The sequence below is a fragment of the Lygodium microphyllum genome, chromosome 14 (genome assembly GCF_053477565.2).
Source record: "Lygodium microphyllum isolate KBCC chromosome 14, Lygodium_microphyllum_v1.1.10, whole genome shotgun sequence".
In the NCBI taxonomy this organism is placed as follows: Eukaryota; Viridiplantae; Streptophyta; class Polypodiopsida; order Schizaeales; family Lygodiaceae; genus Lygodium; species Lygodium microphyllum.
In genome coordinates this window covers 120,679,191-120,686,421 of record NC_141148.1, presented here as the reverse complement: position 1 = coordinate 120,686,421, position 7,231 = coordinate 120,679,191, and positions in this window count along the sequence as shown.

The window sequence follows — 7,231 nt, the reverse complement described above, 5'->3', positions numbered from 1 at the left end:
CAGAAGGTTTACAGAGGGTTACAAAAGTTTTGGTCTACTTGTGTAACAACTTGAAAATCTTATCGTTGGAGAATAATTGGCTAGCTATAACAAAGGGCTCTTCTTTGTAGGGAAGAGACAAAGCCTTCCCTAACCCTCGGGGTGTCAACACCATGGATGCAGCATGAACCAAGCCCAACTTCTTGCTGTATGATGCAAGAAATGCATCGCACAAGGATGGATCATCTGGAAACAATGGGAATGAAGCATCCATGAAAGTCACAAGTCCTGCTTTTGCTATAGGCTCAAAAGCCAGTAGGGAAGAATAATCCCTACTGATCAGCAGGACATACTGGATAGGAGGAGGAGCGTGAGGCACCATTCAAATGCAAAACACACACACCACAAACACAGACAATCACAAAGAATGCCTGCAAAATAACCAAAAAGCTATAAAAAAGAAATCAATCAAAAGAAGGACACACACAAACGTAACTAACCAATTTACCACCCCAAACAACCCACATCCTAAAAAATTCGGCATGACCTCTACACATATGTGACCGAAAACTTCATGCGATGCAACAAGCAGACACCCAAAATCCCATATCATGCAAGAGAAAGAAAGAAAAACTTCAAACTGTACATGTAATCGTAGCACATAAGCAAACCATAATATCATAAAAAACTAAATTGGGACCTGACAATAACTTTGACCAACAATTTAAACTTAGAGGACTTTATGCACCCATCCCACGAAGCGTGTTTATTAAAAAGGGGGAAAAAGTACAGTGAGGGGAAATGGTTTTAATGAAGGGTTCATTTTAAGAAATTATTAACAATCGGTGACATTTTATTAGGTGATAAACCTTAATAAGAAAATGGTGGCTCCTTCTTAAAATTTTAATTATAATTTATTAGGGTAAAGCGGTGCTTTAACGAAACCCGGACTACGGTTCCCAAACTGGGGTCTCTAAATGCAAATTCGTTAATTAAAAATTAATGGTGATGTGGAGCACTTTTTTACCAGCGCGCGCTATTTTTTGTGACAAGTGGTTCATTTTTTATTAAAAATTAAGATGCCTCTGAAGCGCACATAGTGCGTGTAAAGTGAACGGTTGGTTGATTTTTATTATTAGAAAATGTGTGTTTAGCAAGAATGCACATGAAAAAGTGGATAAATATAGTTCATTTTAGCAATTAATTGTGGTTGAGGGAGAATGAAAATGAATAAAGCTCAAAAATAAATACCTAGTAGGGGTGTGTATGCAAAAGACTGAAGGCACACGGAGTAGTCCCCAAATGTAAGGAATCCAGTTTAAAAAAATAAACACCACTGACTAGAAAAAATAAAACACCTTAGTATTTTTGTTATATTATATTTTATTTTTTTACTTTATTGTTTTTTTAAATTATATTTTAGGTGTATTTGTATTGTGCATAGTGTTTAGGTTGCTTTGTTTGTTTATTGTTATTCTGTTTCTTATTCTATTTTTTTTTCTAACTCATTAAATCGAGATATACGACACATGAACATATTATGAAGTGTAAGGTTGGAGTTTCAGCATTCCAACAAGTGTCAACAATGTGTTGTAATTTATCCATGAATTTTCAGCTGATTTTTGGAATTTAAAATGAATTTTCATGAGAGAAAGTATTAAATTTAGGAGTTTTGGCTTCAAATAATATTTTAGCCATTTATGGAAGCATTTCAAATAAAAACATTAGTGGAAAAAGGGGCAAGGGGATTTGTGAAATTTTTTGTAAAATTTTTGGAAATATTTTTGAATTTATTCCAATTTTTAATGAATTTTACTCATTTTGCATGTATTTTTGAATGAATTTTTAAAGTTTAATTTTTTTGCAATTTATTTTCTTGAATGTTTACTTTAAAAAATATTCCAAATGATTTCAGCAATGTTGGAAAAATTTTAGAATATTTTGAATATTTTTTTGAATTTTAAATGAATTTTAATGAATTTTTGAAATTTTTATGTGTTTTATGTTTATTTTTTAATGTCTTTTTATGTATTTTGCAAGTTTGAAAATAAAAGGCGGTACACGAGCTACGTGTGAACAATGAACGATGATTGTGTGTGAATGGCTGACTGCAACACACCACCGCACGGACAAACCGGAAGCGCGTCCTCGAGCGTGAATGCCCGCTAGCCACACCCGTACACCGAGAACGGCCGCACGACAGGAGAACAACGGAGGAGCAGGGAGAAGGGGTAGAAATGAGGGCTGTAAGGGGTAACCTTAGTGAATTAGGTGACTGAGTAGGTTAGTTTAGTTGGGGAAATCAATTAGATTAGTGTAGTTTATTAAAGCAAATAGCTTAGGTTAGTTGATTAAGTGAAGTAGGTTAGGTTAGTCTATTAAGTTGATTAAGTCAGGTGAGTCTATTAAGTTGATTAAGTCACGTTAGTGTATTAAGTGGATTAAGTCAGGTTAGTACCCTAAGTGAATGAGGTTAACTTAATGTGTTAAGTTAGGGATTAGGGTGATTAGGTTAGTAAGTTTAGTCGAGTAAGTGGATTAGGTTAGTAAGACTAACCAGGAAAGGAGGAGGGGAGGTGGGCGATGAGCGCTGGCAGCGGTGGAAGAAGGAGGAGGAAAAGACGAGGGTGGCGGGAGAAGAGAGGAGGGGAGGAGAAAAAGACGGGGGTGGCGGCGACAAGGGGGGAGGAGAGGAGGAGTAGGGCGGGAGGTGGGCGAGGACGACGGCGGGCAATGTGGGAGGAAGAAGGAGAGGGTGTGAAGTGGCGCTGAGGAGGGGAGGAGGAGGGGGTGTGGCGGAGATGGCGTTGACGACGGCGGGCAACGAGCGGGGTAGCGGCCGTGGCGGCAGGCGACGCGGAGGAGCAGAGTGAGGAAGGAGAGGAGGGTGGAGGCAACGTGGTGTGGGGGAGAGGGACGTGTGGCGATCGCAGGCGACGGCACGGGCGACGAGGGACAGCGGCTACAGCGGCGAGTGACATGGCAGGCAGCGAGACGACAACGGCGGACAATGAGGTAGGCAGCGTGTGGAGGAGAGAGGGAGGTTGGAGGCAAGGGGGCACAAGCGACGGGGAGAAGAGGAGAGAATGGAGAAGGAGAGGGCATGCAGGAGCAAGTAAGCGGTTGGTTTTTTTGTTTTTTTTTAAAGTTTAAATTGTAATGTTTTTTTTTGTCATTTTTTTGTTATTAACTAAATTTGTGTTTTTTGTTTTTTGGATTTTTATTTTGTGTGTTTGTGAGAAATTTTTTTTATGGGTTTTATGATTTTTTTCTCTCTCTCTTTTTTGCTTTTAGGGATTGGATTGGGTTTTTTTTTCTTTTTCTTTGCCTTTTTTTTGTCGTGTTTATATTGTTGTTTTTGGTTTTTATTGATTATTATTATTATTGTGTGTGTGTGTTTTTTTTAAATAAAAATAAACGGTTATGTGGGTTGGTTGGTTGTTATGTGTGTTTGATTTGGGGATTTTTTTAAATAAAAATAAATTGGGTATGGGTGTGTAAAAGGAACTCACCCCCTGTCTCGCACGCATGCACGGGGCGAGAGTAAAAAAAAGTTGCAGCGGTGGGATCAGACACGGTAGGGATGGCGACACGCGAGCCATAAATGCCACGAGGGCATCCCGAGACGCGTAAAACCAAAAATAGGCGCGTTCACGCGTGACACGAGAAACGCAGTCACACGACAAAAAGGAAGAAAAATTAATAAAACTCAAACCATATGTTGGATCAAAAAACCATAAAAAGGAAAAATGTTTTGGAAGACGAGGGAAAAATGATGGAAAAATACAACAGAGTTTTCGGGGAAAAATTAGGGTGTTCACATGGGAAAAACACTAAAAAAGCCCGAAAACACATACGGGTATCAATATTGGAAAATTCACGCATTAGAACGAAGTGTAGAAAGAAGAAAAGTTGTGCAGAACAAGGTCTCCTACAACCCTATCATGGCTGAACACAGTTCCAATCAAGATAGGACGCGTTCACAAGGAAAAAACCCCAAAAAATAGACCCAAAAATGGACTCGAAAATTAATACGGGAAAAACCGTGCACTGAAATATAGGATAGTAAAAAGAAAAAATTTCCAAAAGAAAGGGATTCCCAGGGTTGGTGCATCAAAACTCGGTTTGAGGGAAAGTAGAAAGGGTTCACATGGAAAAAACACAAAAAACACACCTGAAAACACTCGAAAAAATGAATAACTAAAAATTCAGCAGTCAAAAAAGGGGGGACGAAAAAGAAAAAAGTAGGGAAAAGACTAGAAGGACACGACTGTCAAGTTAAACTGGAAGTCCGATGAAAATAGGGTAGGTTCACATGGAAAAATGTGAAAAATAGGCACAAAAATGGGCTTGAAAACCCGCAAAATTTAATAACGGATCAACCATGCATCAAAATGACACTGAGTAAAAAGGAAAAATGTTAGGAGGAATAGGTAGGACAGGGATGGTATATCAGATCAGGGTTTCGAAGCAAGAAAGACGCGTTCACATGGAAAACCGTCCAATTTACGGGAAGTGCTTCAAACATTAATAACTTTAGAACCATCTGTCGGAATAGGGATTGGTAAAAAAGGAAAAATAGGAAATTTGAAGGGACAAACATGGTTGTAAGGTTGGATTGGGATTCCGGTGAACATAGGATGCATTCACATGGAAAAATCACAAAACAAAGGATAAAGACAAACGCTCAAGAAGTAGCTCCGGGGACAGGGAAAATAGAACGAAGGAGTGGGGAAGGGACCCATCAGGGTAAAATGAAATCATGGCATAGATATATGATCAAAATAGGGTATATGCATGGGGGTATGCAACATAGATGCGCAGGGACGCGTCCCCACACTTAGAACCTTAGTAGGAAGGGTAAACCAAACATCAAGGACCTAGTACCACACATCAGACCAACCACAAACATCCCCACACTTAAGACATAACCGTCACGGAGAAACAAAAGGTGCAGGGTTAGAAAAACTTGGCCCATATTGTCGAGGAGGAATGTCGATGATCGAGGTTGCATCTTGTATCGTTGTGTCGGCTAGAGGAGGTAACAAGGTGTCTTCATAGCACACGTCCTTTGCCCTTCGTGGTAGGGACCACGCGGCAGCACCGAGGGAGGTAGCGAGTTGAAGGAATCGTCGGAAATTCGTCGATGACGAGGGATATTGTACTAAACTCACGATCACTCAAATGGAATGAAAGAACAGTCACTCGCCCCATTACTAACATCACTCAAGGAAATAATGATGAAAGCTCGAAGTGCACACATGGTTTAGGAATTGACAAGGGGATGGTGTAGAAAGAGTATGCGCATAATTAATGGTGCATCAGTGCATCCAACCTCGTCTGGGATAGGTGCAAGAAGAAAGGCTAGGGAGCCTTGTAGTGCAGTGTACAGAACAAAATGACGTGTCCTGTGCTTATGGTAGAGACCCATCCCGTGGGTGCCTAGAAAAACAGAAATCTACCTGACTCCAATGGTCAAAACATCCCTCAATCCTCACCTCTCAATAATTGATTGAAGAAACACTAGTCACACTCAGCCCACCCTCTGTCTCGCGCTCTGTTGAAAGATACAGAGGGCAACCCATTCCTGAAACCCATTGATGTAATCATCACTATCACTTGTGCAAGGGTTGTATGCCTTGTGCGCAATTGATGGTGTAGCTATGCATCCCGCCCTGTGCCGACATACAGTGCAAGAAGGAAGGTGAGGGAGCCTTATGGTGCAATGCACAGGAACAAATCGTGCGTTGTGCATTAAGAGGCCCATCCCATGCGTGCAACACTCCATTCACACATCTCACCTCTCATTTGATTTAAAGGGAAAAACTGGTCACTCACCCCACCCTCTATTTCACTCGCTCGCTGATAGATATAGAGGGCAGCCCATACTCACATCCCCATACTATTAGGATGAAAGCTGGCATCACTCAAGGGGTTGGTGATGAAGATCATGTCCGCTGTTATTGTCATTAGGAACTTGAAGACGAGGTGTACCCAGGGAGGCAGCCAACAAGTCTGGTACTTCAATAATTTGTAATAAAAGTAATTTGTTAACAAGGACAGACGGACTGATATTGCAAAGACAGTGCACCAAGGGAGATGGCTTCAAATTACTTTCTGGGAAGATTCTGCTGGTGATGAGTCACCTATCCTAAACTGCGGGGTGTTGCTACCTTTTCCACAGTCAGCTTCCCGCCCAAGGGTGTTTCCACCGTGTTATGACATGGAATTTCTTCCTTTTCTCCCATAACAGTTTTTTTTTTCTTTTTCTTTTACTTTTTCTTCTTTTTTTTCCCCCCCTTTTTTTTTCTTTTCATTTAAGAAGGAAAATGGTAGAAATACCATGTGTCAGGACCAACCTCGCCACCGTGGTTGGATCAGGCGAGAAGAGAACAAGGTTGGGTTGAGATGTTTCTGCGAGGGATTAGGAGAATCATAAGGACTATCAGAAGCACAATGAGAAGAACAGTGCGTCGCTGAAATGGGAAAGGGTAGGCCGACTGTGATTGTCAAGATCCCAGGGAGGGAAATATTTTTTCAGATGATAGGCATTGATCAATAAAGGATCATTAGAGGCATCAACGGTGCACCTGAACAGAGCCGTTAGGATTGATAGCAAGTACCTTGTATGGACCCATCCATCGTTGTTGCAGCTTGCCACGAAACTTGCCAAATCTCGAATCATAGGCTAGAACAAGATCACCTTCTCTGAATTCCTTGTGCTTGATGAAACTGTCATGATAGGCCTTGCATCGTGCTTGAGTGGTTTCCATGCACTGTAGGGCCATCCGTCGTATCTCATCCAAGCATTCCAAGTGCAGGAGACAGCGTTGTAGTGACTCGGTATCCCCCAAGCATTCTTTAACTGCCACTCGTAAAGAGGGCAATTCCAGCTCAATAAGGAAGACAACTTCTACACCATAAACTAGCTGGAAGGGGGTCTCTCCAGTAGTTGCCTTTTGGGAGGTTCTGTATGCCCAGAGGGCCTCTGTAAGTCGATCATCCTAGTCACGACAATGTGCAGCAATCGTTCTTGTCAAAATCAAGCAAAGGATGCGATTGGTGACTTCAACTTGGCCGTTGGCTCTGGGGTAATAAGGAGTGGACTTACGATGGTGGACCTTATACAGCTCCATCATCTCCTCCATGATTTTGTTAAGGAAATGAGTACCTCTGTCACTTACCAGCTCAAGGGGACTGCCAAAATAGGTGATAATATTCCGTACATGAAGAGGGCTACGTTGTTACCATC